Source organism: Pelophylax lessonae (assembly GCF_965119305.1).
Source record: "Pelophylax lessonae genome assembly, chromosome: 10".
NCBI lineage: Eukaryota > Metazoa > Chordata > Amphibia > Anura > Ranidae > Pelophylax > Pelophylax lessonae.
Window position 1 is genome coordinate 222602501 of NC_138777.1, and position 11560 is coordinate 222614060.

The following is an 11560-nucleotide window of genomic DNA, read 5'->3' on the forward strand; positions in this document are numbered from 1 at the left end:
AACTAAAGTAAAAGGTTTATAGCACATCAGTTACAGCCCACTAAAAAAAAAAAAAAAAAAAATCAAGTTAAGGGCATCAGCGTTAGCCTTACAAAAATAAAATAAAAAGTAAAAAAAGCTTATAGGGTAACACTGACAGCTCACTACTAAAGAAAAGAATATAAAAAAATATTAAAAAGCATAAATGTCAAGTAAAAGGTTTATAAGGCATCAGTTACAGTCCAGTAAAAAAAAAAAGGCAAAAACTAAAGTAAAAGTTCTCTAGCACATCAGGTACAGCCCACTAAAAAAACAAAAAAAAACAAAAAAATAAATAAATAAATCAAGTAAAGCGCATCAGTGTTAGCCTTACTAAAGAAAAAAAAAAAAAGTAAAAAAGCTTATATAGTAACACTGACAGCTCACTACTAAAGAAAATAAAATAAAAATATTAAAAAGCATAAATGTCAAGTAAAAGGTTTATAGGGCATCAGTTGCAGTCTAGTAAAAAAATAAAATATAGGAAAAGGTGTATAGGGTACCAGTGGAGCCCCCTTTAAAAAAAAAAAAAAAAAAGAAAACAAAAAAAAAAAAACAAAAAAACAAAAACAAAAAAAAAAAAACAGTTAAAGGCTTATAGAACATCAGTGACAGCAAGGTGTATAGGGCATCAGTGAAAGCCCTCCAAAAAAAAAAATAAAAAAAAAACTGCATCAGTGACAGCCCACTTAAAAAAATACAGGAAAATGTGTACAGTATGGTATCAGTGTCACCCCCTTTAAAAAAAAAAAAAAAAAATCAGTGTAAAGGCTTATAACACATCAATGGTTCAGAGACAGCAAGGTGTATAGGGCATGATGTGAAAGCTCTTAAAAAAAAAAAAAAAAAAAAACAGTGTCCGCTTGCTTAAAAAACAAACAAAAAAAAAAAAAACATCCAGAAAAAGGTGTATATAGCATCAGTGACAGCCCTCTGAATAAATAAATCAATATTTAAATAAAAAATCAATTAAAGGCCTATAGTACAACAGTGACAGCAAGTTGTAAAGGGCATCAGAAACAGCCCCCCCCCCCCCAAAAAATAAAAAATAATAATAATAATCAGATAATCAGTAAAAGCCTTATATTGCATCAGTGACCAACTTAAAAAAACTATTTAAAAGTAAAATAAAATAAAAACAAGAAAAAGTGTATAGGGCATCAGTCACAGCCTCATTGAAAAAACATCCAGGGCTGCTGATAAGGCAGTGCATACAGCTGGTCCTGTTGTACCGGGCCCAGACCTCACCAGCTAAACAGGGGAGCCCAGGGCAAATGTTTTATTGGTTGAACTAGATGGACTTTTTTCTTCCTTTTTCAACCAGACTAACAATGTAACATTATTGTTAACTTCTGCCTAAATAATAAATGGATTTTACTAGACCACACCCCCACTCTTACCATGGATTAAATGACATTTCCCTGGGCCCTATCAGGTCATAAAAGGGGCCCAGGAGGTGAGAACTTTTTTTCATTTTTTGGATTGTAGGGGGGATAAAGTCAGTGCCATTGTTTTGCTGCACTCCAGGGAAGTAGGGTGTAGGGAGGCCTTGGGGGGGGGGGGGGGGCCCATCAGGAAGGCTATATGGGGCGCCAGGATTTCTAACAGCAGCTCTTAAGACATTAGTGACAACCCTGAAAAAAAAAAGAAAACAAAAAATCTGTAAAACACTTATATTGTATCAGTGATTGCCCACTTAAATAAAATATTTTTAAAACTAAATTAAAACATGAAAAAGTGTACAGGGCATCAGTGACAGCCCCTAACCACTTCTGGCCCGGAAGGATTTGCCCCCTTAACCGGTTGCCGACCGCCGCAAGTACATATACTGCGGCGGTCAGCCCCGGCCAGGCAAAGTGACGTACCGGTACGTCACTAGCCTGTCACTAGCTTGTGAGCCAATAGCGGGCGAGTGCCCGCCCCGGCTCGTTCCCTAACAAGTCAGTGCGTGTGACCGGCGGACCCGATGTCCGCCGATCACTCGCGATCGTTTGCCGTGAAGGGAGAAAGGCAGGCGGCTAATGTAAACAAAGCCGCCTGTCATTCTTCCCTGTGTAAAAATGGAGATCACATGGTTCTACTATGTAGGACCGTTGATCTCTGTTCTTACACCAGTAGCTATGTCCAATGACAGTTAGAAACACGCCCCTAGGGACATACTTAGCCCCTCCTTCCCCAATAAAGTTAACCCCTTCCCTGCCAGTGTCATTTTTACAGTAACAGTGCATATTTATAGCACTGATTACTGTAGTAATGTCACTGGTAACCCCAAAAGTGTCAAAAATGTCAGTCAGGGGTCCGATCTGTCCGCCGCAATGTCACAGTCCCGCAAATAAAAACGCAGATCGCCGCCATTACTCGTTAAAAAAAAAAACAATAAAAATGACAAAAATCTTTCCCTTTGTTAGTAAACGCAATAACTTTTGCGCAAACCAATCAAAATACGCTTATTGTGATTTTTTTTACCTAACATATGTAGCAGAAAACAAATTGGCCAAAAGTGTTAAAAAATTTAGATTTTTAAATTTTTTTGGGGGGAATTTCATATAAACAAATGTGAAAAATATTGTTATTTTTGCAAAATTGTCGCTCTTTTTTTGTTTATAGCGCATGATCAAAAAATCGCACAGGTGATCAAATACCACCAAAAGAAAGCTCTGTTTGTGGGAAAAAAAGGACGTCAAATTCGTTTAGGTACAGCGTCGCAATTGTCTGTTAAACTCACGCAGTGCCGAATCGCAAAAATAAACCCTGGTCAGGAAGGGGGTAAAATCTTCCGGGGCTTAAGTGGTTAATGACCATGCCATATTTTGCGATTCGCCACTGCGTTATTTTAACGGACCATTGCGCTGTCGTGCGACACTGTACCTAAATAAAATTGACGTCCTTTTTTTCCCACAAATAGAGATTTCTTTTGGTGGTATTTAATCACCTGTGGGATTTTTATTTTTTGTGCTATAAACAAAAAAATAGAGACAATTCTGAAAAAAAAAACAAAAAAAAAACAATATTTTTCACATTCTGCTATATAACATTCCCCCCTGCCCCCCCCAAAAAAAAATAAAAAAATCTAAATTTTTAACATTTTAGGCCAATTTGTTTTCTGCTACATATTTTTGGTATAAAAAAATTGCAATAAGCGTATTTTGATTGGTTTGCGCAAAAGTTATCGCGTCTACTAACTACGGGAAAGATTTATATAATTTTTATTGTTTTTTTTTTTTTTTTTTTACTAGTAATGGTGGCGATTTGCAATTTTCTGTGGGACTGCGACATTGCAGCGGACAGATCGGACCCCTAACTGACATTTTTGACACTTTTGGGGGGACCAGTGACATTACTACAGTAATCAGTGCTAAAAATATGCTCTGTTACTGTAATAATGACACTGGCAGGGAAGGGGTTAACAGTGTGGGTGAACAAGGGGTTAAATGTGTACCTAGTGGAGTGATTCTAGTGGGGGGGGGGGGCGTGGCTTGTGAAATTATCATAGAGACATGTGATCCTATATAGAAGGATTACAGGCGCTCTGTGATCATTCCAGGGAAAAGATTGGTCAGATCTGTTTACAACAGCCGACCGTTCTTCTCTCTCAGCGATCGCGGGTGTCAGGCAGCAATTGGAGCCACCTGACCCGTGCATCGGCTTCTTCACTGATCAGCGGGGGCGGGAGCGTGCCGGCCCCCTAGCTGCCTGCCCACGACCAACGTATACCTACAGCTGTTTGCGCAGGAGCGGCTGCCTACCACAGTATAACTGCGGCGCACGGACGTAAAGTGGTTAAAAAACAGTAAAAGGCTTATACAGCATCAGTGACAGCCTCATTGAAAAAGACACACAAAAAAAAAAATGCCACCCAATAAATGGAATACAAAACAATAAAAAGAAAGTTATTGTCATGATAAAATAAAATCATAATTCCAAAAACTTTAGGGCAAAAAAAAAATAAAAAAATAGAAAAAAAATATGAAAAAGGCTTATATTGCATGAGTGACTGCCCACTTAAAAAGGCCTGGGAGGTGAGAACTTATTTTCATTTTGCGGGGTGTAGGGGGGTAAAGTCAGTGCCGTTTTTTTGCTGCACCCCAGGGGAGTGGTGTGTGTGCGTGTGTGGGGGGGGGGGGGGGAGCATCAGGAAGGCTGTATGGGCCCTATGATTTCTAACAGCAGCCCTGAAGACATAAGTGACATCCCTCAAGAAAAAAAAAATAAATCTGTAAAACACTTATATTGCATCAGTGATTGCCCACTTACTGTAAATAAAATATTTTAAAAATGTAATAAAAACAAGAAAAAGTGTATAGGACATCAGTGACAGCCCCTTAAAGTAAGAGTAAAAGGCTTATACACCATCAGTGACAGTCTCATTTAAAAAAAAAAAAATGCCACCACTAAATGGAATATAAAAAATAAAAAGAAAGTTATTGGCATGATAAAATAAAATCATAAATTCAACATCTTAAGGCAAAAAAAAAAAATAATAATATATATATATATACATATATATATATATATATATATATATATTTATATATGTATATATATATATATATATATATATTTATATATATATATATATATATATATAAAATAAATCTGTAAAAGGCTTATATTACATGAGTGACTGCCCACCTAAAATTAAAAAAAAAAAAAAATAATTATTTAATTGAAGTAAATAAAACCAAGTAGGTGTGTGTGTGTGTGTGTGGGGGGGGGGGCGAAGTGACAACCCTCAAAAAAACGTATTTTCTTTTTCGGGTAGTAGGGGGGATAAAGTCAGTGCCGTTGTTTTGCTGCACTCCAGGGGAGTGGGGTGTAGGGGGGGCCCCCATCAGGATGGCTATATGGGCCCCATGATTTTATAATAGCCAGAAGAAACCAGTGAAATACCTAGAAATACCTAGAAAAAAAAAAAGAAAATCTGTAAAACACTTATATTGCATCAGTGATTGCCCACTTAAATAAAATATTTTAAAAATTAAATAAAAACAAGATAAAAGTGTAAAAAAAAATGCCACCCGCTAAATGGAACACAAAAAATAAAAAGAAAGTTATTGGCATGATAAAATAAAATCATAATTCCAAAATCTTAAGGCAAAAAAAAGTGACTGACCACTTAAAAAAGCCTAGGAGGTGAGAACTTTTTTTCTTTTTTGGGTAGTAGGGGGGATAAAGTCAGTGACATTGTTTTGCTGCACTCCAGGGGAGTGGGGTGTAGGGGGGGGGGGGCATCAGGAAGGCTGTATGGGGCCCCATGATTTTTAACAGCAGCCCTGAAGACATCAGTGACAACCCTCAAAAAAAAAAAAAAAAAACAAATCTGTAAATCACAAAAAATTAAGTGATTGCCCACTTAAATAAAATATTTTAAAAATGAAATAAAAATAAGATAAAAGTGTAAAAAAAATGCCACCCACTAAATGGAACACAAAAAATAAAAGGAAAGTTATTGGCATGATAAAATAAAATAATTCCAAAATTTTAAGGCAAAAAAAAAAAAAAAATTGAAAAAAAAATCTGAGTGACTGACCACTTAAAAAAAGCCTAGGAGGTGAGAACTTTTTTTCTTTTTCGGGTAGTAGGGGGGATAAAGTCAGTGCCGTTGCTTTGCTGCACTCCAGGGAAGTGGGGTGTGTGGGGGGGGGGCATCAGGAAGGCTGTATGGGCCCCATGATTTATAACCGCAGCCCTGAAGACATCAGTGACAACCCTCAAAAAAATAAATAAATAAATCTGTAAAACACATATTGCATCAGTGATTGCCCACTTAAATAAAATATTTTAAAAATTAAATAAAAATAAGAAAAGGGTGTATAGGGCATCAGTGACAGCAAGGCTTATATAGCATCACTGACAGCCTCATTGAAAAAAAAAAATGCCGCCCACTAAATGGAATACAAAAAAAAAAGAAAGTTATTGGCATGATAAAATAAAATCATAATTCCAAAACCTTTAAGGCAAAAAAAAAATAGAAAAGAAAAGAAAAAAAAAATCCCACCATCATCTCTCTTTCTTTCTTTTTTTTTTTTTTTTTCCTTTTCCCCTCTTTTCTCTCTGTAAGTTTAATTACTGTATGCTAATTTTTTCGTGCCTACGACGTGATTAATTAAAATCATATTTTCATAATGGTTTGGCAGTGGGTATTGTTTTCAGGGTTTTCCTTCTAAACAGTGCATGTAAATAAAGTCAGATTTTTTTTTTTTTTTTTAATGGAGAGCAATGCAAGATGGCATGGCAGGATTAACCCCTTCAGGGGGGGTGCTGTCACGCTTTGCCACCAGAGGGGGAGCCTCTCGCTAAAGCTTGTGATGCTTTGCTGCCTCTAAGGGGGGGAGAGGAAGAAGAAGAGACGCGCGTTGCAGGCAGCGCAGCAGTTAAGTCCATGTGCTACGCCGATTGGCACCATAGCGTTCTTATTTACATTAGATCCGCTACAAGGTTACAGTGCCTATCAGCGGCATTTCATGGCTGATGACTTGTGGGAAAACGCTGAGAGCTGCTCAGTGGATGTCTTTTAAAAAGAGAGCCACAGGAGTTTGTGCAACACCCCCCTTCCCCAAAAAAAAAAAGAATAAAAAAATAAAGAGTTTCCAGGACCAGGTAAGAAGGGGATTTGTACCCTGTCTTTCCTTCTCTGTGATTTAGGGTCCCCTGCAGCAGCAGCAGCCCCCCCTTTTCCTTTCCAGCTGCCATCAGAAATGCAGATGTGGGTAGAAGTCAAGGTCAAGGCTGGGGGTCGGGAGTTTCCTTCCCTGCTGCACTGAGGCTCTGGACGGGTCGGAGGCGTCGGGTGCAGGTTGCCAGCCAGGACTACATTTTTTTTATTTTTTTTTATTTATTTATTTTTTTTTTTGGCTCATCAAAGCTATAAATGCTGCAAGAAGAAGAGCTATCTAGTTGCTGTGAATTATGCCAAGACGACAATGGGAGAGAGAGAGGGAGAGAGAGAGAGTGTGTGTGTGTGCTTCTATTTTTTTTATGGTACAATACATTTCACCTACCAGATAGGGGGAGTGCTAGGAATGGGAATGTTCCTCTGATCTCTATCAATGAACCGCTCTCATTTTTGCAAAGGACAGAGTTGCATGAGCAAGCAAAGCAGCACCCTGTGCTCCAAAAAAAAGGGTGGGAGTGGGGGGCACTTAGGAGCAAGTGGGCACCCCCCCCTTTGCCACCTTACCCCAGAGAGAGGGAGAGGGGGGGCAGAAGCACTTTCTCTTCTCTTGTCTACAGCTTCTCTCTCTCTCCTCCTTCTTTGCTTCTCTTTCTCTCCTCCTCCCCAAAAGCGAAACATAACATAATCTAGTCAATCATATAATGGACAGGCTCATTATTCATTGAGCACCAGCAATTTTTTTTTTTTTTTTTTGCCTTTGCTCCTGCTGCCTCTTCACCACTTTACTGCAAGGATTGCTGCCTGAACCTTGCAAGGTAAGACCGCTGTTTGCATCCTTTTTTTTTTTGCTGTCCAGTTTGATGCCCCCCCTTTACCACCAAGTGGCATTTTGCCTGGTCTTAGTATTCATTGCCATATATATATATTTTTTATTTTTTTATTATTTTTTTTTTTGTTGAATGCATGCTATTGTTCTTTGCCTTTCCTCGGTCGTGCTCTGTTGCCTGGTCTCCCTGTGTGATTAAACAGAATATATTCTAATTAAATATCCTTTGCAGTGACGTTGGCGAAAGGGCTGTCAGATAATGAAGAGAAGTAGGAGCCATGGAGGGCGCCTAAGATATACATATATATATATATATTTGATGCCCAGGGAGTCAATGCCTTGTTGGTTGCCAGGAATTTAGTTGGGTCTTCAGCTAGTAAAACTCAGGAGAGCTCTTGAACTTCTTAGAAAAAGTTGGTGTAATTTCTTTTATTTTTTTATTTTTTGGTACAGGAAAGTTTTTTGAGCACAGCCTAAATTTTAACCTGGAGAACGGTGTGCATGCATGTGTGAGGGCACCTATTACTGGGAGGTGGGGGGCACCTTGTGCCAAACTTGTAAGCCTGGCAGTGCCCCCAGGGATCTGCCATTTTGTCTGTGCTTGACCAGCAAAGGCTGGAAGCAAAGAAGTAACACACTGAGAAGGTTTTCGATGCCAGGAAGGGGGGCATTGAAGTCTCCAGAGGTAGGCAAGGCTGGTGCACCTGCCAGGGAGGGCAGCTGGTGATGGGGGGAGGTGGTAAGATTGAATTAGCGGCGATTTAAGACCACAACAGTCCCCTCCATATTTTTTTTTTTTTACCTCTTAGTTGCACATCACAGTTTGCATTGCCCACAGCTGCTGCAGCACCTCTTAGAATGCCCACCTTGCCAATCATCAGTTATTTTAGGATCTCATGTGCAAGAGGCTGTGCAGCAAGCTAGGTGTCCTGTAAAGCTGTGGCCCAAATGACTGATCTGCACACCCCCCCCCCCCCCTCTTTCCAAAGCAAACCACCAGACGGTAGTTTTGACCACCCAGCAATTCAGAGTCAAGACGAGGTTTAGGAACTTATGGGCCGTGAGGGGTTAATCACGGTATTGATTGGTGCTTTTCTTGTGTCTTGGCAGTTTGTGGATAAAAGGACTCTGATAATGCAATTTTGTTGCTATGAATTGGTGATGTGTGGGTAAAGAGAGATGAATATTTGTGTATGTAAACAACATATTAATGAAAATGTATATATTTATTTTATATTTATTTATGATTTTTTTACATTATATATTCTATATTTATCCATATATATTTTTATTATTTTTTTTAATTTACTATTTATAATTAAAAAATATATATTTTTTAATTTAAGATTTAAGATAAAAAATATATATATATATAGATATATATCTATATATCTATATATATATATATATATATATATATATATATATATATATATAATTATTATTATTATTATTATTTTTTATTTACTATTCATAATTAAAAAATAGACATTTTTTAATTTAGGATAAAAAAATTATATATATATATATATATATATATATATATATATATTATTATTATTATTATTTTGTATTTACTATTTATAATTAAAAAAATAGATATTTTTAAATTTAGGATAAAAAAATTATATCTATATATGTATAATATATATATATATATATATATATATATATATATATATATATATATTTGTATTTATATTTTTATATATATATTTGTATTTATATATATACATTTGTATTTGTATACCATATGTATATGATATAACATCATTTTGTGAATTTGCATTGGAAGCATCTACCCCAGTCAGTAGTGTAAAAGGATTTTACAGTTGCAGTTTCCTTTCGTGACTTGGGAATGGGGTATAGTAAAGTAAAATAGATTTGGAAGCCTGTCCCAGTCACTTGCTGCTGATAGCAGTCATTAGTCGCATCTGATATGGAATGCACCTAATATACAACGTCTTCTTAGCTCTGCATTGTTTTCCCAGGCAGGAAATACATATTTAGTACAGTAGACAAAAATAAAATGAAAAAAAAAAAAAAAAAAAAAAACATCCCAGCTCCATCGCCTGGTAGGACAGACCTACAGTTGCTTCCACCGCCGATCCAATGTATGAACTTTTATCAGTTGCTCGCAGAATTAAGGAATTTGGTAACCTTTGGATTTATTCATGTTCATTCTCCTGGAAGTTTAGATGTAGTAGTGACATCTTTCCACTACCACGGTCTCTTTTTATCCTGTTACCACTGAAAAGGTTATCATGGGTTTCCATCTATTATTTAATCCTATTATAGCCTGAAGGATTGAAAAAAAAATACATTGTAAAAAATAGAGATATTAAAGTTACTTTTTTTTTACTGCTCATAATATATTGCTCAAACCCTGTGCATTGTCAGATTAAAGAGGACAGCTCATCCGCATACAATGCTGAAATGAGGTTTAACCCATTCTGCCCCAAGGGTGGGGGGGGTCCTTTATGTATGACAGATCACATCCTCTAAAAAACAAAGGGACTGAGAAGTCGATTTGATACCTTAAATGTAGATTTCGGTTATCCTCTCTAGGGAGTCTGGGGTCTGAATGATTTTACTAATGGCATCTGCTGGGACTATTGGGATCCAGGGTTTTGATCCGACCTATTTTTGGGGTCAGAAGGGGTTTTTGTGCCCCTCCTTGTAAGGCAGAAACAGTCGCAGTAGAGTTTGTGAATGAACGGACCCATTTCCTTTAACCAAAAATGTCAGTTGTTTCAATACGAGAGATCAAAGCTTTAAGGTTCGGACTGCAATAGTCCCGTATTGTCCCCAAATTATCAATTTAGGCCATGTTGACTTTTTAGCCATCCTCAATTTTCAGGGTTCATCCTTGGAAATTTTTGAAATGATCGCATCTCGAGCATTGGCCAACCTTGCTCCTACCTTTAGCCATCCTCAACTTCCAGGGGCAGCCTCATAATTTTGTGGGTTCCTCCTCGGAAGTTTTTTAATTGATCACATTTCAAGCATTGGCAAACCTTGCCCCTACCCTTAGCTATCCTTAAATTCCATAGACAACCTCATAATTTTGTAAGCTCGTAAGCTCGTCCCCGCATAATTTTTTAAAGGATCACATCTGGAGCCTTGGCCAACCTTGCTCCTACCTGTAACCATCTTCGACTTCCAGGGGCAGCCTCATTATTCTGCGGGTTCCTCCTCTGAAGTTTTTTTAAATTATCACATTTCAAGCATTGGCAAACCTTGCCCCTACCCTTAGCCATCCTTAAATTCCAGGGACAACCTCATAATTTTGTAAGCTCGTCCCCGGAAATTTTTTAAAGGATCACATCTGGAGCATTGGCCAACCTTGCTCCATCCTTTAGCCTTTCTCAACTTCCAGGGGCAGCCTCATAATTCTGTGGGTTCCTCCTCTGAAGTTTTTTAAATTATTACATTTCAAGCATTGGCAAACCTTGCCCCTACCCTTAGCCATCCTTAAATTCCATAGACAACCTCATAATTTTGTAAGCTCGTCCCCGAAAATTTTTTAAAGGATCACATCTGGAGCATTGGAAAACCTTGCTCCTACCTTTAGCCATCCTCAACTTCAAGGTGCAGCCTCATAATTCTGCGGGTTCCTCCTCTGAAGTTTTTTAAATGATTACATTTGAAGCATTGGCAAACCTTGCTCCTACCCTTAGCCATCCTTTAATTCCAGGAACAACCTCATAATTTTGTAAGCTCGTCCCCGGAAATTTTTTAAAGGATCACATCTGGAGCATTGGCCAACCTTGCTCCTACCTTTAGCCATCCTCAACGTCCAGGGGCAGCATCATAATTCTGTGGGTTCCTCCTCTGAAGTTTTTTAAATGATTACATTTGAAGCATTGGCAAACCTTGCCCCTACCCTTAGCCATCCTTTAATTCCAGGAACAACCTCATAATTTTGTAAGCTCGTCCCCGGAAATTTTTTTAAGGATCACATCTGGAGCATTGGCCAACCTTTCTCCATCCTTTAGCCATCCTCAACTTCCAGGGGCAGCCTCGTAATTTTGTAGGTTCGTCCACGGAAATTTTGTAAATGATCACATTTCACACATTGACCAACTTTGCCCCTACCC

The 11560-nt window shown here is 37.9% G+C and overlaps 1 protein-coding gene across 4 annotated transcripts in view; it reads left to right on the plus strand.

The window, feature by feature from the left end:
• Positions 1-7290: 7290 nt before the first annotated feature.
• ZNF536 (zinc finger protein 536) overlaps positions 7291-11560 on the plus strand; it is a 628548-nt gene continuing 624278 nt past the window's right edge. For all 4 annotated transcript variants that reach the window (XM_082270639.1, XM_082270638.1, XM_082270642.1 and 1 more), the window contains exon 1: positions 7291-7449. The gene's annotated coding sequence lies outside the window, so the exon portion shown is untranslated. The remainder of the gene's footprint in view (positions 7450-11560) is intronic.